General features: G+C 48.5%; 1 long non-coding RNA gene across 1 annotated transcript; it reads right to left on the reverse strand.

The window, feature by feature from the left end:
- Positions 1 to 6,095: 6,095 nt before the first annotated feature.
- LOC145527935 (uncharacterized) lies at positions 6,096 to 26,143 on the reverse strand. Its single transcript, XR_014070010.1, has 4 exons — positions 25,851 to 26,143; positions 18,857 to 18,990; positions 16,890 to 17,091; positions 6,096 to 8,484 (listed from the first exon to the last, which is right to left on the reverse strand). It is a non-coding gene; the product is annotated as an uncharacterized LOC145527935 (long non-coding RNA).
- Positions 26,144 to 27,782: the final 1,639 nt, after the last annotated feature.

Genomic DNA, 27,782 nt, shown 5'->3' on the forward strand with positions numbered 1-27,782 from the left:
GTGACCTCAGGGACTGTAGCTCTCCAGGTTCCTCTCTCCATAGGATTCTCCAGGCAAGAATACTGGAGTGGGTTGCCCTGCCCTTCCCCAGGGGATCTTCCTGACCCAGGGATCGAAACTTCATCTCTTGTGTCTCCTGCATTGGCAGGTGGATTCTTTGCCACTGAGCCGCCAGGGAAGCACTAGTTGAGTATTTACTGAATCTAAAATTACTTTACTTCAATCAAAGGCTGTGCAAAGCAAAAATAATACCTTAGTATGTCATTACAAAGTGCTTTTTTATCTACGATATCTATTTCAGCCTTGTCCCAAAGAGAAAATGGAAGTTTATAGAAATGAAATACCTTCTCCAAATATGTACATTTTATTGGAGTATAGTTGATTTATAACTTTGAGTTAGTTTCAGGTATACAGCAAAGTGATTCAGTCCTACATATACATATATTCATTCTTTTGTAGAGTCTTTTCCCATATAGGTTATCACAGAATATTGAACAGAGTTCCCTGTGCTATACAGTAGATTCTTGTTGGTTATCTATCTTACATACAGTAGTGTGTGTATGATAATCCCAAGCTCTTGATTTATCTCTCTCCCCCACATTTTCCCTTTATTAACCACAAGGTTGTTCTCAGTATCTGTAAGTCTGTTTCAGTTTCATAAATAAGTTCATTTGCATCATTTTAAAAAAATTAGATTCCACATATGAGTGGTTATTGTATGATATTTGTCTTTTTTCTGTCTGACTTATTTCACTTAGTGTAATATCTAGGACCATTTATGTTCAAATCAGGACCTTGGCAGACAGATCCAAACTTCAGCTGGTGATCCATCCCTGGAGCCTATGATGTGCTCTGAGGTTAGCTGAAAGTGAAAGTGAAAGACGTTCAGTCACGTCCAACTCTTTGTGACCCCATGAACTATACAGTCCATGGAATTCTCCAGGCCAGAATACTGGAGTGGGTAGCCTTTCCCTTTTCCAGGGGATCTTCCCAACCCATGGCTCAAACCCAGGTCTCCCACATTGCAGGTGGATTCTTTACCAGCTGAGCCACAAGGGAGGCCTAAGAATACTAGACTGGGTATTCTCCAGTGGATCTTCCCAACCCAGGAATCGAACTAGGGTCTCCTGCATTGCAGGTGGATTCTTTACCAACTGAGCTATGAGGGAAGCCCTTTGAAAGTTAAAGTCACTCAGTTGTGTCTGACTCTTTGCAACCCCATGGACTATATAGTCCATGGAATTCTCTATGTGAGGGACACCACTACTCAAAGTGGCTCTTTCCCGGAGCAGTGTCTTGGGACTAAAATCTCCATCTCTTTCTGGTAAGGCCTTTCCTCAATTAGGTCTCTGGAAAAACACATCTATTTTTTTTTTTTTTTTTTTTTTTGTCCAGCGAGAACTTGGCTCCCGGGTTTGGGGATGAAGGGAACACAGCCTTGAGCCTGTTGGCTGCAGGGTCCCCAGAGTGCTGATGAAGGTGTCCGAGACAAGCCGCTCGGGTCTGGTGAGCGTCCCTGTGGATTCACGTGCCGTCCACTCTCCTCCTGTTAGCTGCAGACGTGCACCTTCCTTTCTCTGCCCAGAACTCCTTGGAAGCAGTATCTCAAAGTATATCCCAGAAATTTGCGGGTTAAATAACTCACAGGACCTGATGGGTTTTGTCGCCCAGCAGTGGTAGACCAGATGGACGTGATCTGACCCCCATGCAATGAGGAATTTAATAGGAGGCATATAATAAGGACCCAAGGAAATGTACAATTGCAAATTGCTATACATGCTGCAAAACACATCTATTTTAACTTTGGAATGAGTGAATCATTAGCCTCCATCCAGATAGCAACATGAATAGGTTTAAAAACTAAAAATAACTAACATTTATTGAATGTTTATTATGCTTCAGGCATGGTGCTAAGTTCTTTACATAAATTCATTTAAACTCCCAATAACCCTATGAAGTAAGTATGATTAGTCTCATTTCTCAGATAAGGAAACTGCAGTTAACCTAGGTTAATTAACTTGCCCAGGGATATGGGGCTAATACGTGGTGGAACCTGGATTTGAACCCAGGTAGTCCACCTTCACTAAGCCTGTCAGATTAGCTGGATCCTCTTACAGAGGGCAAGCCTTGAAGAAATGGATCAGGAGAAAAGGAAGTTTGCCTGCAGGCAGAGAGGCGGTGGGGAATGCCCACAGTATTTGCTACTCCTTGCTTTCCAGGTAGCACTAGTGGTAAAGAACCCACCTGCCAACACACGAAATGTAAGAGACATGGGTTCAATCCTTGGATTGGGAAGATTCCCCTGGAGGAGGGCGTGGCAACCCACTCCAGGATTCTTGCCTGGAGAATCCCATGGATAGAGGAACCTGGCGGACTACAGTGCATAGGGTCATGAAGAGTCAGACACAACTGAAGCGACTTAGCATGCAACGGCACCGGTGAACAGCCTAGAGAGTAAATATATGGTTCCAAGAGGAGAAGGGAGGGAAGAGTGGTTTCCTTGGGGAAACGGAATGACCCTTCTTCACACATGGTTAGCTGGGGGCCAATGGCCACACACCCTTCATGGATCACAGCCTTATTGTGGTGAAGGGGATTGCATAACTTAATGAAGCTATGAGCCATGCCATGCCATGCAGACTCAAGACAGATGGGTCATAATGAACAGTTCTGACAGAGTGTGGTCCACTGGAGGAGGAAACAGCAACCCACGCCAGTATTCTTACCTGGAGAACCCTAAGAACAGTATGAAAAGACAAAAAGATATGACTCTTGAGAGTCCCTTGGACAGCAAGGAGATCAAACCAGTCAATCCTAAAGGAAATCAACCCTGAATATTCTTTAGAAGGACTGTTGCTAAAGCTAAGTTCTAATACTATGGTACCCTGATGCCAAGAGCTGACTCATTAGAAAAGACCCTGATGCTAGGAAAGATTGAGGGCAGAAGGAGAAGGGGGAGAAAGAGGATGAGATGGTTGGATGGCATCACCAACTCAATGGATATGAATTTGAGCAAACTTCACAAGATAGTGAAGGACATTGGAGCCTGGCATGCTGCAGTCCATGGGGTCGCAAAAAAGTTGGACACGACTTAGCGACTGAACAACAACAAATGGCCATCCCTTCCATCTCTCTGTTATCCTTTGACTGATCTAAGGGACAAAAGTTACCACATCCCTAAATAAAGCCAAGGAACAAAATATCCTATCTGGCTCCCACCAATCACCGTCCTAGCTGCTTCCCGGGGGAATCCCACTGGAGGATTCCTAGCTTTCGCTGGGGTTTTGCAGGCATGGCCCTTTCTTTTTTCTTTTTTTAAATTAATTTATTTATTATAATTGGAGGCTAATCACTTTACAATATTACAGTGATTTTTGCCATACACTGACATGAATCAGCCATGGGTGTACATGTGCCCCCCATCTTGAACCCCTCCTCCCACTTCCCTCCCCATCCTATCCCTCAGGGTCATCCCAGTGCACTGGCCCTGAGCACTTTGTCTCAAGGCATGGCCCTTTCAACTACTGTGGGGCTCAAGAAACCCACACTCTGGACCCTGACAAATTTGGAACGTTAACTAAATAAGCTCTCCTCTTTGGTCTTGAGATTCCCCTTCTGAAGAACCTAGGCATTTGTGATGATGCCTCACACTGCTACCAGTTCAACGCGTCCTGAAACCAAAAACGATCATTGGCTCTGGAGCCAGAAAGACCTAGGTTCAAGTCCAACCCTCTGACTCGGGGTGAGTTATACAGTGTCTTTGCAACTTATTCTCTCAGCTCTGGAACAGGACAAGCTACTCTGCTTATTTTCCCAGCTTGCCTGGAGTGAAATCGTGTCTCTGAAAGTGCCCTGAACTTGGTAAAGGCCTTTACATGTACAAGTGGGAGGAACCCAGATCTGTGAATTCTTTCTTCCCTCTCCTAAAGCCAGATCTGCGAGGATGGCATTCATACCCCAGCTCCACAGGGAAGAGAATCCAGGAGGATGGCATGGAGCCAGAATTACCGTCTTCCGGGCCTGGCCCGTTCAAGACCCTTGCTCAGAACGAGCATCCTCCCAGCACCAGAGGTGACTTTCCTTTGCCCACGATTCCCTGAGGATTCTTCCTCCTTTCCTCCGCCCAATGTCACCTCTGAAAGTCAGATCTGCTCCCTGGACTGTAGTCACCTCCGAGATGAACTTGGGGCCATGTCGGCTTGTGACAGGCGCTGCCCAGGCCCATCTGCTCTGAAAAGCAGAAGGAGCTCACTGCACCACCATCTCACAGTCCATTTTTCAAAGTTTGACGTCAATTTGCGGCCTTAGATTGGTTTTTGTTTCTCCGTACTTTGTTTTCTTTTTTGTGATGAATGGTTATTGTCAAGCTGGCTTAGAAGAAGCGATAGGCAGGAGGCGGGGGGCCTGGGGTGAAGACAGCACAGCGGTGGGTTTTTTGGTTGGGCTATTGTTTACATTTCTTTTTTTAGGAAAGAAAATGGAGTGGGAGGTACCTGAGGTCATGACTGGGTCAGATGAGATGGATACCGGGGTCGGGCAATAGCTGTCTGGTCCCTTCATCCAGGCTGGGAGATGCGGAGACCTCTACCCTCTGCTTCCCCCACAAGCACATGCCTGGTCTGGGGGACGGGCGGCGTGTCACGGCTGCGGCGGCTGATGCTGTCAACTGCAGATAAATACAACCAAAACAGACCCAGAAAATTATTTCCTCTTAATGGAAAAATTATCAGGCCCTGAGCAGCCTGATCTAAGGGCTTTTAGAAGTGCACAGAGAAATATACTTGAGTCCGCTTTCAAGCTCCTCTTTCCTCCCCACTGTCCCTGGGCGGGGAGGGCTCTGCAGAAAGCACCCCCTCCCAGACTCTCTGCTGGGGCAGAGCACACACCTCTGGCTTGAAGACAATAGGTTCTCAGAAGTCAGGGCTTAGGATCACAGAGACCGGTGTCATACAATACGAGCTTGAAAGCACATTAGAAATCACCCTGCCCACCACTCTCATGTCCCAGTAGTTACACTGAGGCCCAGAGAGAAGTGACTTGCCAAAGGTGCACGGTCACTCACAGCAGGATGAGAAACTAAGACTGTTTTTAACTGAAGTATAGTTGAAATGTTGTGTTAGTTTCAGGAATACAGCAAAGTGGTTCAGATACACATACCCCAGGTGGCACTATGATAAAGAACCTGCCTGCCAATGCAGAAGACTTGAGATGCAGGTTCGATCCCTGGGTCAGGAAGATCCCCTGGAGGAGGGCATGGAAATCGACTCCACTATTCTTGCCTGGAAAATTTCATGGACAGAGGAGCCTGGTGGGCTTCAGTCCATGGGGGTCACAAAGAATCAGACATGACTGAGCACACACACACACAATGCCTTATTAAAGATGGTCCTTGTACATTATATGATTTCTCCACAATCCTTCTTCCCTTCAGACTCTGCCGAGTCTCACAGACTGCAGGGTAAACATCTCCACTTGATTGACTCTGGGCTCGTGACTTGCTTTGATGAATGGGATGTGAGTGGATGCACCATGAGTGGGAGCTGAAGCCTGCCTACGTGGTTTAGCCTGGTGGCTTGTGCCTCCGCCATCTGCCACGAGGCTGCGATCCCAGAACTGGAGACATGTGGAGCAGATCTGAACACAGTCCTCAGCCTGAAGCAGGGCTGCCACCCTACCTACAAACAAATCTGTGAGCGAGGCCTGTGAATGCCACTTGTTGTAAACTGGTAGCTTTGCAGTAGCATCACAGCAGAAATCTGACTAACACAGTTACGCTAACTCTCCTCCTCTTCTGCTAGTCATCAGGGGCCACCTCAAGTTTATAGGGGAACAGAGAAGAAGGGCCCACAGAAGCTGATAAGGCTGAGAGATGGCTCTATCCTTATGAAGCAACCTTCACAAGCCTTCACTGTAGAGGCTAAATGTGGTCCAGCCCACCTGCTTCTTTTTCTTCTATGTGTTCCTAATATATACCTAATGTAGGATACCTAATGTATCAGTCAGGACAGAGTAACTGCTGCCTCAAACAATCCCCAAAGCTCAGTGGCTTGACATAGTGCATGAGTGAGATCACATCACAATCCAATGTGGTGGTACAGTTGGGAGTTCTGCTTCAGAGACTCAGGATCCATCGATATAATGTCTTTGTCATTCTCTAGAGCCTTGGAGTCCTCTCATGGATCCACTTCATTCAGCCAGATGCTGAGCAAAAGACGTCATGTAGAAGGCCTCAGAGGTGACTTTCGGGGCTGGATCTGGAAGTGGCATACATCGCTGACACCCAAATTTCATTGACCCCATTTATCAGCAGGTAAGTTGAGACAAGGTAAAAACAAACAAACAAACACAAAATGGTGGTTGAACCATGCCAGGATTAAAAGGAGAAACATAGGTATTGATGAACAACCAATCTTTGCCACAGCTATAGTGTAACTCTCTCTCCATACCAAATTGGTCTCTCCTCTTTGTCCAAGGCAGCAATTACCGTATAAAAATTCCCTGTGGTTAACTTCTCAAGGATCAAAAAGTTTCTCTAAGTATCACCTACAGTTGGATTTCTGCCTCTCTTTTAGATGTCTCAGTTTCGGCTGCCTCAGATCTAAAACCCGCTGTACCCAGACTCTTCAAGTGGACTTGTATGGTCTGCCTGACTCTGGTTAGTTCCACACCAGGAAACTTCTTGGATCTACCTCATCTTGTTTTCTTCTCCAGACACTATAGCCACTCCTCAACTTGAGCAAACTTCCAAGATACCCTACTCTGGCCACTCCAAGAGGAAAATCTTGCATTTAACCTGAACATTGGAAGTTATTTTGAGCTATTGACCAGGGGTGTAATAGTTACAGTGAAAGTAAGAATTTAAGAAGAGTCATTTACATACAATGGAATATTACTCAGCCACAAAAAAGAAGGAAATAATGCCATGTGCACCAACATAGATGGACCTAGAGGTTGTTACACTGAGTGAACTGTCAGATAAAGACAAATATCATATGATATCACTTATATGTAGAATCTAAAAAAAGGGTACAAATGACTTATCTGCAAAACAGAAATAGAGTTATAGATGTAGGAAACAAAGAGTCATTTAGTTGGATGAATTAGAATGAACTAAAAGAGGGCTTCCCTGGTGGCTCAGTGGTAAAGAATCTGCCTGTCAGTGCAGGAGACACAGGTTTGATCCTTGGTCGGGGAGGATCCTATGTGCTGTGGAGCAACTAAGCCCATGAACCACAACAATTGAGCCTGTGCTCTAGAACCTGGGAACTACTGAGCCCATGTGCCGCAACTACTAAAGCCCATGTGCCTTAGAGCCCTGCTGCGAAACAAGAGAAGCCACCGCAGTGAGAAGCCTGGGCACCATAACTAGAGAGTAATGTGGCAAAGAAGACCCAGCAGAGCCAAAAATGAATAAATAAAAATCTTTTTTTAAAGAATGGGCTAAAAGAGATGGAGTCTGGGAATAGGAAGAAATGAAGAGATGGTTGCCATCACCCTGGGAGACGGATGTCAAGGGCCTGCCCCTAAGCTGAGCTTGGGGGATGAAGAGAGAGGAGGCGTTCAAGGGTTGGTGGGAAGGCAGAGCCAATACTTGGAGGGACATCTGGCTTCGGAGACAGAGAGAGGAGGAGGCGGGCTGCATCCCAGCTTTCTAGCCCTGGGCTGGCAGCGCACTTCCCAATGCCTCTGATTACCTGAACCCACCTGCTGGCCTCCCTCAGCTCAGCCCCACCAAGTGGCAAGACTGCCCGGCCCTTCCAATCTATTTGGAAGGAATGTGGAGTTACATTTAATTAAAAGTATCTACACAGAAACGAGATTAATTAAGTCTCTTTTACCCAGGAGCCCTCTCTTTGTGTTCACTTAAATGAGGTTTTAAATGTTGTCTCAATGTTATATCTGGGCAAGATTTCTCCAGACAACACTTCGCATGGTTCCGAGACTCCCGCCTAGCTGCCTGGAAATTACTTAGTGATGAGAACAATCCAAGGACAGTCTTCTCCCCCGCCTCATGCAGCTGAGCTCCAGGCAGGTGGAGACCTTGGGCCACAGAAAGTGGAGTTTTATAATGAAACGGAGAGAAGTTCTCTCAGACAAGAGCTGCTCCCAAGGCCACCTGTGGATGCAGAACAGGTGGCCTGGGACAGTCTTTTGAGTCATGTTTATGGAGTGCTCACCTGATCAAAAGTTTTTCTGAATGCAGACATGCAGATGTGGCCTCTCGGAACCGACTGGCCGAGGCAGCGCCACCTACAGGCAAAGTGTCTCTTGTAGCCAGAATGTCAGCACAGCCCAGTGAGGGAGCTAAGCTGAGTGACAAGCACTCCAACCACTCTCACCATCCCTCGGGCTGCTTTCCTTTGCCCTGGTGTCTTAAAATTCATTTTCCAGAAAAGTTCATGGAGCTGGGCCATTCTCAGGAGGTATGAGTGGAAAACTGGAGATGTGAAGTGTATCACAGGCATCCGCCATCACCCAGAGGACCTGTATGAACTCACAAAGAGGCAATGTGCAGACAGGAACAGGCACAGCTACCACCACTGCCTCGGCCCCACAGCAAATCTTCACTACTGACCAGCCCCAGGGCCAATGGAGGCTTGTCTATAGAAGATCCCAGCCCTGAATTCATCTTTGAATCATCCTCATTAGAACAAAGGCCTCTACATAACCAGACCATTTCCGCCTCTGGGTTCTACCACGGAAACACAAAGGAGATGTCCCTCTATTGGGTCAGATGGTGCCTCTTGTAGTGAAAAATGTAGCTACTCTGTTTTATCTGTATTGCCCAGACTTGGATGATTTATTAATTTAATTTGAAAAGCACTTATTGAGCCACTCAAAAAGTGTGAGGTATAATGCTAGATGCCAACGTTAGGAGAGCAGTGAGTCAAAGGCGTCATCCCTGGGCTTAAGGAACGTACTGTCTCTAAAGATGAGCAGGCAACATCAGAGAGGAGAGGGGCTGTGCTAGGACAGGACCGGCTCAGACACTGCTGGAACAGGGAAGAGGGGCGTCAAATCTGACCTGGGGTGTGGGATCTTGGGGGAACTTCCCAGGAAAAGTGTACATCAACTCCTAAAATATGACTGGGGATGGTCCAGAAAGAGGGGGCAGTCCAAAAGCATGACACATACTCCCTTTGGTCGGGCCATGGTGGGGGTGGGGGCGAAAGGACCTGGAGGGGCATGACATGGAGCAAAACCTGGGCGAGGAAGGCAGCAACCTGGATTTCAAAGGGTATCTGCCACTTACTGTACAGCCCACGGCTTCCTCAACTAGAAAGTGTAGGAAATGATTCATCAGGTATTTCAAAGAGCTTTGTAAGAATCAGATGGAACAATTCCAGAGCCCAGTCCATGCTATGTTCTCCAGAAATCTGAATTTCCCTCCTGGCCTCCTGTTCTGTCCGCTGAAATGCATGACTGTACTCAGATGTGTTAGCTCCAAGCAAGAGAACCAACTCTGGCAGATTTAGCAGAAAATGAATGTATTTAAAAGATGTCCAGGAGTGCCCAGTTTTCAGGAAGGTCATCAGGAAAATCAGGCTTGGAAATGGGTGACCATGCAGCCACAGAATTAGAAACTAAAGAGATGCCTGGCCCTCCTCGGAGGGCAGCAGCGTCACCATCAGCTTCATGAACCTCCGTCCCCCGGATCTCCCTTGTTCTGTCTTTGACACTGAGCGGATCAGTCTAAGGTGGGAGGACCAGACTGGCCCACCGGAGGACACGTGCCCACCCTGCTTGGGAAGCAATAGCTAGAATTGTCCCTTTTTAAAGAGAAGAGCATGATCTGTGTCCCAACAAGACTCAGAATGTGGGGACTCCCCATTCTACCAGCAAAGTACTCAGATGCCTCTGACCGCTGGCCCCCACGACCTGCGCAAAAAAAAGAAACCACGGGTGTGCATCATAGCTGTCTACCACCCATCCTGTCTTCCACAGCATCCCCCTCTGCACTGCCCACGGGATGACCCAGCAGCAGGCGTCTTCCTTGCACTTGCAGGGGGGACACTACCCAGGGAGGGTAGCCAGAGCCGGGACCCCAGGAGGATGGAGTCCTCCAGCTCAGAGATCCTGCCTGTCACTCTTTCCCCCTTCCCAGCTTGCTCCAGAGCCCCAGGCCCCTATTGATAGGGTGAGCACGGTGAGCAGGAGCCTCCAGTAGCCAAAGATTAATTGGTGGGGGATTGGGAGATTTCTCTTCCATAACAATGGGCTTTTCAGCTTGTACTAATGAGATGCCAATTAAGATATTTACATTTGGGGTTTTGCCCACTTTCCCAGAGGTGGGCCAGAGGGTTTGTAGTCTGTTGTTTAATCTGTCTGACTCTTTGGAACCCCATGGACTGTAGCCCACCAGGCTCCTCTGTCCTGAGATGTCACAGGCAGGAATACTGGAGTGGGTTGCCATTTCCTTCTCCAGGGGATCTTCCAAACCCAGGGATCAAACCCACGTTTGCTGCATTAGCAGGTGGATTCTTTACCACTGAGCCACCAGGAAAGCCTGGGTCAGAGGGTAGAGCGCTCCTACCTGGGCTGCCCAGGATTGGACATCAAGGTGGTCCTAGGATAGCTGACACTTCCCTGGGACCCTGGGAATTTGGGGGAAGTTCACAAGAAGCTGAGCCCCCTCCCACTCCATTTTTTTTTAGTTTAGTTCCAACTCCTTGGAGTGGCTTCAGACAGTATCTTATTACATATGCCAAATGCTGTTTCAGAAAAAAACAAAAAGACACAGAGAAAGAAAAGCTCCATTAGACACAAGAAACCAATTCTGTTTTAATTTATTTTCACTCTTCTCTTTATTGCCCCTACCTCCTCCTTGAGATCACATCTAATGTCACCCTCACCATCCCCTCCACTGGGTAGAGCCTGGACATCTGGCACTTGGTCACTGACCCTGCCTGGACATGGTCACTTCCATCCTCAAAACAGGAGGACAACGCCTGGACTGTAGAGTGCATTGCTTTACACCAATAATATGTCTAAAGCAAAGGGTCTCAGAGGCTCTTGGGGGGACAAGCAGTCCATACAGGGCTCGGTCCTCTTCCTGGACCCTCCATGGAGAAGCCAGGGCATTTTCCAAGCTGTGCTAGAAGCTTGATGAACTCAGGAATTGAGGTGCATATGTCATAGGCAGGCACTTCATCAAGCACTGTCCTGTTCCCGTGGCTAATTGTTTCAAGCCTGTGTCTCTTTCTTTCTGAGCCAGGCCGTGAGCATCTTGAGGGTGTGGACCACCGTTTCCAATTCTCTGTGAAGTTCTGAGCATCTCACCAAAGGCTCATTTCGTATCAACTGATTGGCTAAGCTCAGCATCATCTCCGTAAGCCTGACCCTTCCGGGGCAGGAGTTGTTCTCCAGGGCAGTTTCCACAGGGGAAAATTCAGGATAATGTCCCCCATCTCAGAATCCTTAATCACATCTGCAGAGTCCCTTTTTCCAAATAAGGACATATTCACGGCTTCCACAATTAAGACGCAATATCTTCGGGGGTCACTATTCACCTCCCACACCCTCTCCCTACCTCTTCTGATCTTGCACGGGTGTCCAAATGTCCTAGATCAGACACTCTGAGTCTTGTTTATCCCTCTGTGATACAGAAACAATTTTTATGGATCTGCTGGCTTCTTCACAGAGTGGTGGTGAGGACTGAGAGGTAATATATATATTGAAAGTATTTTCTAAGCTGTAAAGCCCCACACAAATGCAAGACAATATTATTGCACTGGGAGAGTGGCAAGTTCAGCACTTGAGAAAACTATCAGATTTTAAAACATGTGAGGGAACGGGAAACCAATGTTATTCCAAAACCTCATTTACACCCACACCAAAGCCTCCCTCTCTGCCTACTTTGACTCTCCCCTGTGGCTACAGGGGTGTGACAGAGGCCTGTCTTGGGGGTGGCTTTGTGGCCTGAAAACAAATCATTCTTCACAGCTTGCTCCCGAGTCCAATAAGCCAGAAGGAATTGGTAGAGAGATTTAACGATATGTATTTCAAGAAAAAGATGAAAATGTGTCTACTTTTAGGAGATGCAGTAAAAATGCATCAGCCCCACAATAAACTTTGCAGTGGAGATGCATAGAGGGGAAACATAATGCAGTCAGGACAGTAATGTCTCATTTATAGGGAAATCCTCTCAGAGATTGATTAGACTTTGCCCTCCACCCATGCCCTATCCACAGCCTGAAAATTGTGGGTTCTCACCCCTCCAGCTACCTCCAGCCTCTGCAGGCAGCCTGTTGGCTCAAAGGCACCTTGGCCCTTGGTCTCCCTTTGAAGTCCCCATGAGATATTCAGATTGGCACTTCACTGGTCATCCAGTAGCTAAGGCTCTGAGCTCCCAATACAGGGGTCTTGGGTTCTATCCCTGGTTGGGGAACTAGATCCCAAATGCCACAATAAGTAAATATTTATTTTAAAGGTATTCAAAAAAGAGTTTGCAGACCAATTACACTAGAGAAATGATAGCCCCCAGAACCTATCTAGCTGGCTTACTGGTTCTTATGTGTGTGTGCTCAGTCGCTTCAGTCACGTCCCACTCTTTTGAAATTCCATGGACTATAGCCCGCCAGGCTCCTCTGTCCATGGGATACTCCAGGCAAGAATACTGCATTGGGTTGCCATGCCCTCCTCCAGGGGATCCTCCCAGCTGAGGGACTGAACCAGTATCTCCTGTGTCTCCTGCATTGCAGGTGGATTCTTTACCTACTGAGCCACCTGGGAAGCCTTATAGTAAAGCTGTGCTTTAAAATAAAGCTTAATTGGATCACAGCCATGCTAGTTTTATCTGTGACTGCAATGGTGCTCTAGTAAGAGAGTTCAGTAATTGCATTTGAGATCATATGGCCTGAAAGTCTAAAATATATATTATTTAGCCTTTACAGAAAAAGTTTGCCTATGCCTGGATGACACCATTAGGTTATAAGTTGTCTTTAGGCAAAACTGCCTGTAAAGCTGATTACAGGACAACAGCTAATATTTTTTGAGCCTTATTCTGTGCCACTCACGGTGCCGTGCCCATGGGAATGTTACCTTGTCTAATTCTCACGAGTGGTCCTACGAAGTACGTAATACTAGTTGTATAGATGGATGAGAAAATTGAGGCTCAGGGAAGTGAAACAACTGTCTTAAGGTCTCAGCAGCAAGAAACTGTCAGAACTGGGATTCTCAGCCATGTCTGTCTGACTCACGGACCTCACTCTGGCCATCACTGTTTCCAGGTAGGCAATTCCCAAACCTTCTTCCGGTCTTCAGCACTATCCCAGTTGTTTGGGATCTTCAGTTCAGTTCAGTCGCTCAGTAGTGTCTGACTCTTTGCAACCCCAAGGACTGCAGCACGCCAGGCCTCCCTGTCCATCACCAGCTTCTGGAGTTTACTCAAACTCACGTCCATCGAGTCGGTGATGCCATCCAGCCATCTCATCCTCTGTTGTCCCCTTCTCCTCTCGCCTTCAATCTTTCCCAGCATCGGGGTCTTTTCAAATGAGTCAGCTCTTCGCATCAGGTGGCCAAAGTACTGGAGTTTCAGCTTATTTTCTGTATGTAATCCCCCATCATTAGCCTGCACACCATGGTCCCTCTGCTAGGGAGTGGAGGAAAGCAACTCTCCCTTCCCCTTCCCACCCTCTGCTCCCCACCCCTGTCCACGTGCATGCTGCCACCAGCCCAGCTGATTATGCCCCACTTCTCTGCAGGACCCCTGTCTGGCTGTCTTCCCTTCCTGCCCCACCCCCGGGTGAGTTTCTGACTGCTCTGGAGCCTCTGGTCCACCCGCAGCGCAGAGGGGGCGCTGGCAGAGCCCTGGGAAGGGAGGTATTTGCATTCCACTTCCCGGGGCTGTTCTGATCTTTACCTGCAATTCTTCTGACAAATCCTTATCAGCGATGCCCATGGCGAAGTCTGTGGTGACTTTGTTCATTCTTATTAGCTCTGCACAGATTAGCTCTTCACAGCGCTTGGCTGGTTCATACCGATTTCTGATAAATGTTTTGACTGATTTTCCTGACTTGGGAGCGGCTGGGGACTGGAGCTGGGGTGGAGGTGGAGGACCGCGAGGAGAGGGGTGCTGGCAAGGGGAAGGAGAAAATTGTGGCCAGGATTACATCTGGGCTATAAAATATTCATCACATGCCTGCAAGAGCGGGGTCAGCACCGCTTCCCCAGAAACAGCTCCCTCCACCCAGGTAGCGCTTTGAAATCCACCAGCCCAGGCCGGCTGCTCCCAGCCAGAGAGGCTTCTGAGAGAAGAGGGCAGAGAAAGTTAAAAGAAAGGAAGAACACGCTGGCTCACTTGGGCTTTCCTGTCCTCCTCAGTCCCTCCTTTCTCATCTGCTCTTCCAGAACAGCTTTTGATGGTGGAATATTGATGTTCCAGGTGGGCTTCCCTGGGTCCTCTGCTAAGTTCCCCTTCTCCCTTGCCGCTTCAAGAAGCCTTCCCAAGAATTCCAGTTCCCCTGTACTTCCCTTTTCCATGAGCTCCTCCAGCTCCCCTCATTGAGGAATAGACAGTGCTGATTAACAGTGTTTCATCACTATTTCCTGTATTTTCCCAACTAGGTGGGAGTCTGCCTGAAGACTTACACTCACCCTTCCCCCCAAGTTCCTAGCATAGGACTGGGCACCTGGAAGCTGCCTGAAGCATCTTTGCTGAATTAGATATGTCCCTTTCCTTTGGCAGGGCCAACAGACACCACTGACCATGCTGTACCAGTGCAGACATTGCTAAATGATTTCTACATGCTTTCTTCCTAAACCTAGATGAAGAGTTCCAATTTTCCCTAACACAAGGCTCTAAGCAACCACTTCTAATCAAATGAAATTAAGTAGGAGATTTAAAAGAAAACTGCCATCCAGGTTTTCAGGTACCCCTGTAAGTTTCTTGCAATCAGGCACTATCTTTATATTCTAAGAACTTAGCACTGTGCCCATACAAGATAGGTGTTCCATACATATCTGGAGATGAAATAGATGACCGTTCCCCTGTTTAGACATATGAGTGTGCATTCTAACCCATCCCTGGACCTATGTGCGTGATAAGTCACTTCAGTCATGTCCGACTCTTTGCAACCATATGAACTATAACCCATTAGGCTCCTCTGTCCATGGGATTCTCCAGGCAAGAACACTGGAGTGGGTTACCATGCCCTCCTCCAGGGGATCAAACCCGCATTCTTATGTCTCCTGCATTGGCAGGTGGGTTCTTTACCACTAGCACCACCTCCCTGGAACTACAAAAGAAAGCTATTTTGCTACTTTTTGTAAGTATCTGGTCAAGGCTTATCCTCTAAAAATCCTTTCATGTATCTAACCCAAATTCCTCATGCTGCAGTGTAAGTACATTCCTGGGCTTCTCTCCAATGGGAGATAAAAGCCAGATGCTTTGAGAAGTGACATCCTTGCTCACTGCCTTTTGCCACTGCCTGGAAGTTTAAACTCTGGTGCCCAGTGCCTCACTGGAAAAACCCAACCCATGTCAACCACATGCCTGCTCACTCCAGCCTCCTGGAAGATGATCCCCCTGCACCCCATAATCTTGGAGGCCCTCTCTTGCCGAGGCAAGTTTACTCATTAGGCTTTTGCCAGATTTATCTTCTCCCCGGTAGCCTGCAGGGCTTTGATTTGTCCTCCTGTCACCAGGAGTAATGTTGATGGCAGCACCCCCTGGGGGCATCGGGCTCTCCAGCCTCCTGCCAGAGGCCTCAAGGAAAATGGATGAGCAACTGACCTGCAAAATAAATACCAGGCTTCCCGGTTCTGATAAAGATTAAATATTGGAGGAGTCATTTCAAATGAATATATAAAAGCACATGGAAGAAGCCTTTTAGACACCAACAGAGTGAAATACAGGCAAACAAAGAGAGATGTCTTCGGGGGAAGTTCAGTGGCAGGGAAGTTGGAGGCTCAGAAAGCAATCTGCCCACAAATACCCCTGCTGCAGGAAAGACTCCAAAACTGTCATCCCCGCTTCCCTCCCCCTTCCCCACCCAGATCACAAGGAAGAGAAAGTGCTAAGCTCCAAAAAGCCACATGCCAGCATGATGCTGAAGTCAGCTCTGCCTCTGCTGGCCCATCCAACCGAGGAAGAAGCCCCATTACTCAACACCATCTGCCTTGGGCGTGGGGCAGCCAAGAGCCAGGATTACTGGCGGGGATGGGGCTCTGGGCCCCAGAGGAGAGAGAGGTACTGGGGAAGAGCAAGGTCAGGCATTGCTGAGACAGAACAGGGAACCGGGAGGGAAGCCAGATGACAGCAGATGGAGCCAGTGTTCCTTGAGCCTGGGGCAGAATGCTGTTTCTGGTCAGAAACGCGTATGGATTGATTGCACATCCCCAAACCCCAGATAACCAGAATTCCATCTCTAGAGAGGAAGGTTGGGATCCTCTAGGATCAAAGCTGGAAGGGCAGGACTTCCCTCATGGTCCAGTGGTTAAGAAGCTGCCTTCACACGCTAGGGACGTCGGTTTGATTCCTGGTTGGGGAGCTAAGATCCTACATGCAGCAAAGCAACTAAACCCACACGCTACAACTGGAGAGAAGCCAGCACGCCACAGTGAAAGATCCTGCATGCCACAACAAAGATCGCACGTGCCTCAACTAAGACCCGATGCACCCAAAAATAAATAAATGAACACATTTGTTTTGTTTCTAAGCTGGAAGGGAACAAGCAGGGAGATGGGATAAAGGGAGAGAGGCAGCCTCCATCTGTCTGGCACCTACAGTGCCAGGCCTTTTGCACCCATGTCCACTTCCTCCTCCCGACAGCCCTGGGAGATGGGTATCAGCATCCACACTTTACAGAAAGGAGGCTGAGGCTGCAGGAGTGGATGACCACAAGGCGGCGTGCAGAGAGAAGGGGGCGGCTCACTGCCTGAGTGCTCACCGTGGCCCGGGTGCCATGTAGATTCTTCCTCCAGTTCAGTGATTCCCCACGACCTGGCTGTGGTGACCACTGACCCCATTTTTACAGAGTAGGCAGCTGGGACTCAGTGAGGTCCAGAGTATGCAGTCTCCAAGCAGAAGTCCCAATTGTGTCCGGCTCCGAATGCCATTCTCTTTCTAACAGGGGTGATGCATAGACAGCCCTAAGGGAATGAGGAGGTACAGTATCACTGAGTCTTAGGTGGTGTTTCCCACTTGGTTTGAGCCATAGAAACTAAGCCTAAATGGGTTTGTATGTGGGGGCAATCGGGGTGAATCTCTCCGCAGCTCTCCTCATCCTCTTTTTCAAACAATGGAAAGAGTCCAGCCAGCCTCCAGGGCTCTAACTCTACTGAGTGGTCACCAGGTGGTGGGACTCAAGGCCCAAAGCTTTTGGGCTCCTCAGCTCCACTTACTTCCCTGCCCATGCCTCCCCTTCAGAGCTGCCACTGCCTTCAGAGAGTGACGAGCCTGCTTTTGGGTCCCTGGTGACCCTGCCGGGCTCAGGCTGGCCAGGTTTACTTGCCTGGCAATCACAGGAGAGAAGGTCTATTGAGTCAGGGAAGAATGAAGTGTCCAGAACAATTCCCATCTCCTGGCCTTCACTCCCTCCATATTACTGTGTAACTGTTTCCTAGGGCACCTGGGCAATTTAGCAAGTGTATTTTGCATCAGTCCAGCAGTTTCTGATATTGACTCTCCCAGGGCTTTCTGCATCTCCTGCACAGACATCACCTCTCCTAGCTACAAGAAGTCAGCAGCAGGCACTGCCTGGGGCCAGCCCTGCTTCCTTGGGAGACAGACCCACTCCAAGCCAGACTCTCCCAGAGCAAGGCCTTGGGGCTCTCATGGAGGGCTGGGATCTTTGATGACAGACTTGCATTGTTCCCAAGTGCTATGGCTACAGATATGCTCAGGCCCATTTTGCAAAGGCTGAAACCGAGTCACACAAAGCATACTTGACCTGCCCCATTGGGATGCTGCCTCCTGATTGCCACTTCCATTTTTGGTTTTTATTTCCCCATTCTTCTCTCCATCTCCCCTAAGAGAAAGAGCAAAACTTCCCCCATTTTTTTCGCATGCTTTGGCCCAAGGTGATATTCAAAATATTTAGCATCCTCCAAGGCAAGGGCACCAACCAAGCAGAACAAATGCCTTAAGGCTCAGCATGGTCTTGAAAGGCCCCTGTTGTGCCAGGGGCCTTGACCCTTTAGTGTCTAGGCCTGGAATTAATATCCTATGGTATGTTGGCTATACCTCAATATGAAAAATTTTAAAAAGAAAAAAAAGACCAAGAGTGTGAACTCTTTCTAGGCCCATGAGGTTTCAAGGGATGGACAAGAGCAAGAGGAGTGAGTGAAAGCCTCAGGGTAGTGAGTCCATCGTCATTTCAATATCCGATCAACTCCCACAGTCCTATTGCTCCAATACCAGCCCCACCTGTGAACCAGTTTCAATCACTTCCATTTCAGTCACTCCTTTCCCCACCCTCTCCCTCTCTCTCTTTCCCTCCCCTCTTCTATCATCCACCATTTCTGCTTCTTTCTTTTAAATATAAAGATGAAAGAAAGAGGCAGCTTCCTTCTAATAATTTGAGATCCCCTGCACAGGATGAGGGCACGCCAGGATTTGCAGGTGAACAAAAAGGAAAGTTAGAAGAGGCTGAAAATTACCACATGCCTATTAAAAATCAGTCGGGCTGAAGCAGTCCTGACTAACAGACAGGGCCTGCAGCCCCAGGGAAGTGGTACTTAAGGGTATTTGCAATTAAGAGAAGCTTGGAGCCCTGCCACAGACTGCTTCTCTTGCCTTTTTTATTTATTTATTTAAAAAAGAATCACAGTGCAGGGACCTAAATGGAAGATGACAATAATGTAAGGTGACAGATGCCGGTCTGGCAGAAAACACCAGGAAGACCAAGCCACTTACCTGTAGTATCCGCACAGAGGCCACGTGCTCCGTTCTCCGTCTCGGTCTGGAAGGCAGAGTCCTGGTGGCTGTCCAGGGACAGCTGTCCAAATTCCCGAGAACCAGGCTCAGCATCCAGGTCTTTCCAGCTCGCCCTGGGTAAACATGGGCATCTGCAGACAGGAGCCCCAGCCCCAGTGGGCACGCCCGCTCCAGAAACCCTGCCCATCCAGCTGTCCAGAGGGGGTGGGAGCTGCCACCCCTCATGCCAGCCTTTCCAGGGACTTGGCAGCTCAGTCTGCCAGGAGTTACATAAATCTTTGAAGAAGGCTCATTTCTGTTTTCAGAAGCAATTGACACAGGGGCCTAGGAGGGACAGATTGTTGCTAAGGGCTGGGACACTCAGGAGAAAGAGGGGCTGCTTATGATGCTGTCTTCATGAGTCAATGGTCATTCTATTAGGGATTTCCAGCTTGCTGTGTAGCAGAATCATTTGGGACCATTTACAGAATTATAGCAGGAAGATCGCCTGGAGAAGGGAATGGCAACCCACTCCAGGATGCTTGCCTGGGAAATCCCATGGACACAGGAGCCTAGTGGGCTACGGTCCATGGGGTTGCAAAGAGTCGGGTATGGCTTAGTGACTAAACGGCAACAATAATAGAATTATAGAGTCCTAGGATCCACCTTCAGATATCTTGATTTAGAGGAGTCTGGGTAGGACCTGTGGAGCCGTGTGTTTGCTTTTCCAAAGCTCCCGAAATGTTTGTGATGCGCAGGCAGGTTTGAGAACCAGGGGGCCCATATGACAGGATTTGGAGGTCTTCTCTCCCTAGGAGCCCCCCATTTAGGGGATCTGCCTCAGTGTCTCCTTCTCTGGGGTAACAGTTGGTCACGGTGGAGATACTGTGACACTTTGATTAGCCTTCTCCATTCTTCCCAGAGTGGCTTCTAGCTGAAGCTGCCATTGCTGGGGAAAGTGTGTGTGTGTGTGTGTGTGTGCGTGTGTGTGTGTGTGTGTGTGTGTGTAGGTCATCATGTGTGTATCAGGGGGAAGGGATCAGCCACAACGGATGGAGCAGGACACTGACTCAAGCTTGTCTCCCATGGCTCTGGGGCACCCTGGCCTCCCTGACATGCTTCACTGCCACTCCTTAGCCCAGTTTGATCACCTGCCCAAGACGGTGATTGTCTCCCTCTGGAGCATGTCCAGTCGCTTTCCTGGCATCAGTTTTCAAGACTTCATCCCAGCCATAGCACCATATAGTACTTTATGGCTTACAAAGTAGTTTTCACCTGCATTATTTCATTTCCTCCTCACGGCATCTGCTACGGACTGAAGGTTTGTGCCCCTCCCCAAATTCATCTTTTGAGCTCCCAACCCCGGATGCGGTGATATCAGAGGAGAGAGCTTTGGGAAGTGATTAGATCCTGAGGGTGGAGCCCTCAGAAATGGGACGAATGCCCTTATAAATGAAGCCCCAGAAGCTCCCACATCCCTCCTGCCATGTGAGGACATAGCCGAAAGACTTCATCTATGAACCTGGGAAAGGAGTATGACGAGGCCTTATATTGTCACCCTGCTTATTTAACTTATATACAGAGTACATCATGGGAAACGCCGGGCTGGAGGAATCACAAGCTGGAATCAAGATTGCTGGGAGAAACATCAACAACCTCAGATATGCAGATACTACCACTCTAATGGCAGAAAGCGAAGAGGAACTAAAGCACCTCTTGATGAGGGCAAAAGAAGAGAGTGAAAAAACTGGCTTAAAACTCAACATTCAAAAAACTAAGACCATAGCATCCAGTCCTATCACTTCATGGCAAATAGAAGGAGAAAAAGTGGAAGCAGTGACAGATTTTATTTTCTTGGGCTCCAAAATCACTGTGGATAGTAACTGAAGTCATGAAATTAAAAGACACTGGCTCCTTGGAAGGAAAGCTATGACAAACCTAGAGAGCAGAGACATCACTTTGCTGACAAAGGTCCGTATAGTCAAAGCTATGGTTTTTCCAGTAATCTTGTATAATATGAGTGTGGGACCATAAAGAAGGCTGAGCACCAAAGAATTGGTGCTTTCAAATTGTGGTGCTGGAGAAGACTCTTGAGAGTCCCTTGGACTGCAAAGAGATCAAACCAGTCAATCCTAAAGGAAATCAACCCTGAATACTCATTGGAAGGACTGATGCTAAAGCTGAAGCTCCAATACTTTGGCCACCTGATGCAAAGAGCCAAATCATTGGAAAAGACCCTGATGCTGGGAAAGATTGAAGGCAAAAGAAGAAGGGGGCGGCAGAGAATGAGATGGTTAGATAGCATCACCATCTCAATGCACATGAATTTCAGCAAACTCTGGGAGACAGTGAAGGACAGAGGAGTCTGGTGTGCTGCAGTCCATGGGGTTACATAGAGTTGGACATGACTTAGCAACTGAACATCATGAACCTGGAAATGGGCCCTCCCCACACAGAATCTGTTGGCATCTTAATCTGGAGGCTTCCAGTCTCCAGAACTATGAGAAATAAATTTGTGCGCTTTAGAAGCCACCTAGTCCATGGTATTTTGTTATATCAGATGGCAACTCTGAGACAGCTTGCTTATCTCCATTTCACAGGTCAAGAAACAGGTTTGGAAAGGACCGGGAACTTGGCCCAGGCAAACGCCTGGTCAGGATGAGGCAGAGGGGGCCTGACTTTACACACCGTGTCCTCTCCAAAGACATGTGTAGACATTCGGTGAGCTGGGCGCAGGGCACCAGCATTCTGCAGGCCCGGGGCCCTGGGTGTATCAAGGTTGGACGTTGGCATCTACCCACTAAATAACCAGAGTAAGATCTTATGTCTTCTCATGAGAAGACAAGAATCACAGGCACATTCCTCTCTTGCCCGGTTCAGAGGAAAGTGGACTCTTGTCAGGAACTGTAGCCCTTAACAAGATTCTCCACTTGTCTCTTTGGGGCCTGAAACCATGGGGTGCATGGGGCCATTCTGGCAAAGTGATGACTCCTGGGCTGTGGAGATGACACAGGTTCGGGGTCAGGCTGGTGGCTGCTCCCTGCTTCATGATTACAGCTGTTTCCTCAGAGAGCCAAGTCTCAGTGGTGGGGCCAGAGCACACATGTGCAAGTACACACATACACACACACACACACACACACACCATCACGCCTCCAGAGCTCGGGCACAAGAGCTTTGCCCTCACCATAGAGGAGACTACAAAGGCAAAGATGCAGCTCACCTCCCAGGCAGATGCTCAAAGAGACTGGGTTTGGGGACTTCATGTCCCCAGCATGGGGTTATCATCCTGGACTGCTGCAGGAGACTGGCTCAAACACGATGCAGCTGGCTCTGCTGGGAACTAGGGATCCTGGATTCCAAACCACCTGTGTGCCTAGTGAACTGTGTGACCTTGCAGTAGCACTCACCCCCTTTTTGTTCAGCTTCCTGGAAATTGTAGACGAAACATCCTTTCAGGGCCAATGCAGTGAGTCTGTGATGTCTTGAAATCTTTTAAAAAATAACGGCTCACATTTACCAGCTCTACGTGCTAAGTACTTTGTGCCCATGTTTTCACTGAAGGCTCATAATGAGAAGCAGCTTTTATTAACCCTAGTGAGTAGGTAGAAAACAGGTGCAGAGAGGTTAAGTCAGTGACTCAATATCAGATGACTGTCAAGTGGCCCAATGGGGCTTGAGAGTTTTAGGTCTTGCTTAACATGGTGCTGTACTTTTTTAAACTGCATATGAAAAGAATTTTTTTTTAAATAAAAAACACAAATTTCCACTTCACAGAAATGAAATTAGTTTAGGTAAGAAGCAGGAAACTTGTAGTATAATTACATTCAGTGCTACCATTCAACCAGGACGGTCTCATACATGACAGTTTGCTAAGCTTTTGTTCCAGAAGCTCTTCTTTCCGATTCTATAGTGAACGCTTTTGGCTTTGACGCACCAGCAGCCATTCAGTAGGCTTTCTTTGGGGGAAAAGAACTTCACTTTCTCCCTGTGGAATCACTTGTACTTATGCCTCGGATGTAGTTGGCTCCATGGGGTGGGTGTGCTGGGTACCCTGGAATAGTCAATTATTTCCCTGGCCAGAGTGATGATTTTGGAGATGTTCCTGGGACCTGGGCAGATCCAATGAGACACAAGACATTCAAATATAATTTTTTTTAAATGAACTTATTGAGAACTCTTTTCTCTGTGTGTGTGACATTGGACTTGGCCTGGCAGGACATGGACTTAGAGCTAAGGCCAGTCATCTTGCCACCACCTAAACCCTGCCTGAGAAAGAAGCTGGCATAAAAAGAGAGAGCAGAGGGATTTCCCTGGTGGTCCAGTGGTTAAGACTTTGCCTTCCAAGGCAGGGTGTGTGGGTTCGATCCCTAGTCAGGGAGCTAGGATCCCACATCCCTGGAGGCCAAAAGACCAAAACGTAAAATGGAAACAATGCTGTAACAAATTCAATATAAACTTTTTAAAAAGAGAAAGTAGAGCTCCTGGATGGAAATGTCATACACCCCTGAAGCCAGCCTCTCCTGAAAATCTAGGTCTATCTACCCACTGGAATTTGCAGTTAGAAATGCCAATAAAGGGCTTCCCCAGTGGCTCAGCAATAAAGAATCCACCTGCAATCCAGGAGCCTCAGGAGACATGGGCTCAACTCCTGGGTTGGGAAGATTCCCCTAGAGGAGGGCATGGCAACCCACTCCCATATTCTTGCCTGGAGAATCCCATGGACAGAAAGAGGAGCCTGGAGGGCTACAGTTCAGAGGGTTGCAGAGTCAGACAAGACTGAAGCGACTTAGCATGCCTGAACACATGCCAATAAAATCTTTTTCTGATTTTAAGCCTATTGGAGTCTTGTGGTCTTGCCACTTACAACCAGAAGAGTCCTAATTGACCGAGAATAAGCAGTTACTAGAGTCAAGAAGCCCAATTATCTGGCTTCAGCCTCTATCCTGGTGGGAGGTGAGCCACTTTCAGAGTGGAATCTCCGTTCTAGGAAAGACCACAATCTGCCTGGCATTTCTGGGGATCCCCAATCCTCTGAACTGAGGGGTACCTGGGTTTTACCGGATAATAGAGGCTGCTTCCAGAACCAGTGGAACAACTGGGCTGAATTGTTCAAAAGCCCAAGAGTTGGTTGGGAGAAGCAGAGGGTGACACACGTCATTGCTGCCTTGGGTGGGGAGTGGGGTGCAGGGTATGTGCAACAGTGCCCTCCCCTCCCATCAGGCCACTGCTGGGAAAGGCTAAGGACTGGGGAGCACTGCTGGAAGAAACATTAAAATCCATAAATTTGTAAATCCATTGTGCCTCACCCCCATTCACATATTGAAGTCCCAACCCCTAGTACCTCAGAATGTAACTGCATTTGGATTTAGGGCCTTTAAAGTGGCTATTATGGGGAAAGGGGTGGGTGGGATAAATTGGGAGATTGAGATTGACATATACACACCACTAGAGTTTTCCAGGTGGCGCTAGTGTTAAAGACCCCGCCTGCAATGAAGGAGATGTAAGAGATGCGGATTCCATCCCTGGGTCTGGAAGATCCCCTAGAGGAGGGCATGGCAACCCACTCCAGTATTCATGGAGAATCCCATGGACAGAAGAGCCTGGTGAGTTATGGTCCATGGGATCGAAAAGAGTTGGACATGACTAAAGCTAAGTCATGCATGACTTAGCATGCATGCAGCCCAGTATAAAACAAATAACTAATGAGAACCTACTGTATAGTACAGGGAACTCTACTCAATGTTCTGTGGTGACCTCAATGGGAAGGAAATCCAAAAAAGAGGGGATATATATGTAAATATTGTTGATTCACTTTGCTGTACAATAGAAACTAACACAACATGGCAAATCAACAATACTCCAATAATTTGTTTTTAAAGGCTCATCATGGTAGCTCAGAGTGATGGCTCAAACAGTAAATGATCTGCCTGCAATGTGGGAGACCTGGGTTCGATCCCTGGGTTGGGAAGATCCCCTGGAGAAGGGAACAGCTACCCACTCCAGAATTCTGGTCTGGAGAATTCCATGGACAGAGGAGCCTCACAGGCTATGGTCCACGGGGTTGCAAAGAGTTGCACACGACTAAGCGACTTTTACTCACTCACTCTGTCATGGAAGAGCTCATAGGGGCGGGCCTTAGTCCAGTATGGCTGATGTCCTTAGGGAAAGAGGGGATTAGGACACAGACATACAGAGAAAAGACTATGTGAGGACACAGGGAGAAGGCTGCCATCTACAAACTAAGAAGAGAGGCCTCAGAAGAAACCAACCCTGCAGACACCTTGATCTTGGACTTCCAGCCTCTCGAACTGTGAGAAAACCTATTTCTGTTGTTTAACTTCCCTGCTGCCCCTCTCTGGCCCTCCCTGTCTGTAATACTTTGTTATAGCAGCTTTAGCATACTAATATGATATATAAATTTAATCATATAATAGCCATATAAATACGAATAAATATATACTTTAAAATAAAGATGTATATACATGTGTATGTATGTGTATCTATATATCTATTGGGCTGATCAAAAAGTTTGTTTGGATTTTTCTATTGCATCTTGCAGGAAAACCCAAACGAATTGGCCCACCCCAATAGAAATGGCAACCCACTCCAGTATTCTTGCCTGGAGAATCCCATGGACAGAGGAGCCTGGAGGGCTACAGTCCATGAAATCGCAGAGTAGAGTCTGACACAACTGAGTGATCACGCAGACACAATATACCTACATATCTAGGGCCCTATCTCTACCTGTGTGTGTATGTATACTCTTGCATGAAGCCCCTCCATTGCTTTTCCATTGTCAGAACAGATTCTAATCCGAGAAGTGGGGGCCCTCCTTGCCTCCTCAGTGACCGCCACTCCATCACTCCCTGTTCACAGCTTCACTGGCACCCCACTCGTGCCCGTCTCCCGGACAGGTCACCCTCTTGGCCCCGCTGTCCCCAGCCAGGAGCGCCGGGTTCTCAGCCTGCTCACTCGATGAACTTCTGCTCACCCTGCGGCTGCAGAAGCTTTCATCAGCTTTCGGAGAGAACATGAGTCACTTCCTCCTCTGCTCTCCCCCACCATCTGGCACACACCTCTATTAAGACATTGATTCCATTGTGTGGTAGTTATTCGTGTATCGGTTTGTTTCCTCGCAACAGCGGCTCAGTTCCTGGAGGAAGGAGCTGGTTGCTTGTCATCTTGGCAGCGCCGGCCAGGTTTTGCGTGGGAGAGGGATGCTCCTACTTCCCTGGGCAGCTCGCTTGTGGGGTGCGCTGGGGGACTCAGCCCACGAGCCGCCCCTCCTGTGTTTTTTCCCTCTCCCTCTAGAGGGGAGATCAAAGGCAAACTCGGCGCGCTCCACCCCGAGTGGCGCCCCGCCGGTGGGACAAACAAAAGCCTCGGGTTCAACAACAGGATGGCCGAGAGCGAATTGCAGGAGCTCTCGACAGCAGATTAGGTATTTAGAGCCAAAGCGCTGTGGCTTTCAGAGATTAAAGGCATTATAGATTTGCTAAACGCGAGGCGAGCCAAAGAATAGGTAGACAGAGAGCATCGCTACCCTTCAGGCAGCCGGGGGCGGGCGGGCGGGGGACGCGCAATCATGCCGGCGTGAACGCGAGACACGCGGGCTTAATTTTTCATTTGCAATCAAGGCCACGTCCCCCCTTCTCCTAGTTTCAGAAACACCGGTCCTTCCTCGGGCTCCTTTCACAGGCCGAATTGCCGAGAGAAGGGAAAATTATCCAGAGATAATGGTGCTGATTATGGGACAGCAAGTGGCTGCGAAGCGCAGGCGGCGCCTACAGATGAGGCGCGGCGCGGGCCGGGCTGCGGATGGATGCGCCGGGCGGGGATGTGCGGGGCGGGAATGCTGAGTCCCCCAGTCCCGCATCTTTGGCGAGCTCCCGGGTCCCAGCGTTCAGGCCCTGACCGAACTGCACTTAGGGATCTCATGTCTCTTCCTTAGATGGGGAACACGTTTAGGCTTCATGGAAAGTTCTTTTCTACTCCCTCTCCCTTCAGTTCACCGCCACCCCTCTTTTAATCCAAGAAAAGGAGCAAAGACTGTTCTATAATGGAGAGAATTCAGAGAAGGCAGAGCGCATGGGATTACAGGAGGCGGGATCTCAGGAGCTAGACTCAAGGAGTCAGAGGACCTGGATTCTGCTCCCTGACCCTGCCGCGGGTGCGCCTTCATGAATCTGGATGGGGCAAGTGCCTCTCCGGACCTCTTCTGCACTTCAGAAGCAGGCGTAGGACTCCGTGAACGTCACTGTTCTGTGCTTCGCAGCTGGAAGGAAAAGGTCTCTATACTCTTGAAGAAAAATCAGAAGGAGATGAAATGACTGTCATTCTCTTCTGAAAAGGAGACAAAAGAAAATTAACTTGACTTGCAGCCCGATGGACTCAGGCTAGACCTAAAAGAAGAATTCTCACCAGAGGGGCATTGTTAAAACATGAAACCGGACCCAACAGGAAGTTTCAAAACTTCCTATTGGGTAGCATTTTCAAGAATCGCAGTGTGGGCTAGACTCCGCACGTGCCTCTTCTGAGAGGCGACGGTGGATGGACCCACTGCCCTCTGAGCTTCCTGACTCACCATAATTCAATCTACGAAGTTCCTCGATGCGCTGGGCGCACATCCAGACACTCTGGGAATACTGTTTCATTACCCGTCCATTCAGACCTAGCAAGTGGATGTTTTATCCCTCAAACAAGCATGCAGAATTTGGCGGCTTTGCCAAGGTCACTGCTGGCTGTACATGGGAGCTGAATCTGAAGCCGAGTCCGACTGGTTTCAAAAGTCTCTCTCTCCTGGAGGCCCGCATCCTCTCTTGCTGGAAAGAGGCAGCGGGGAATGTGGGCAGCGAGGGCTCAGCGGGAGTTTCTATGCAGCCTCGGGTAGGACCCGCTCACCACAGCTCGCAACTGCTCACCA

The sequence above is a fragment of the Giraffa tippelskirchi genome, chromosome 11, assembly GCF_054371585.1.
Source record: "Giraffa tippelskirchi isolate mGirTip1 chromosome 11, T2T-mGirTip1v1.2.pri, whole genome shotgun sequence".
NCBI lineage: Eukaryota > Metazoa > Chordata > Mammalia > Artiodactyla > Giraffidae > Giraffa > Giraffa tippelskirchi.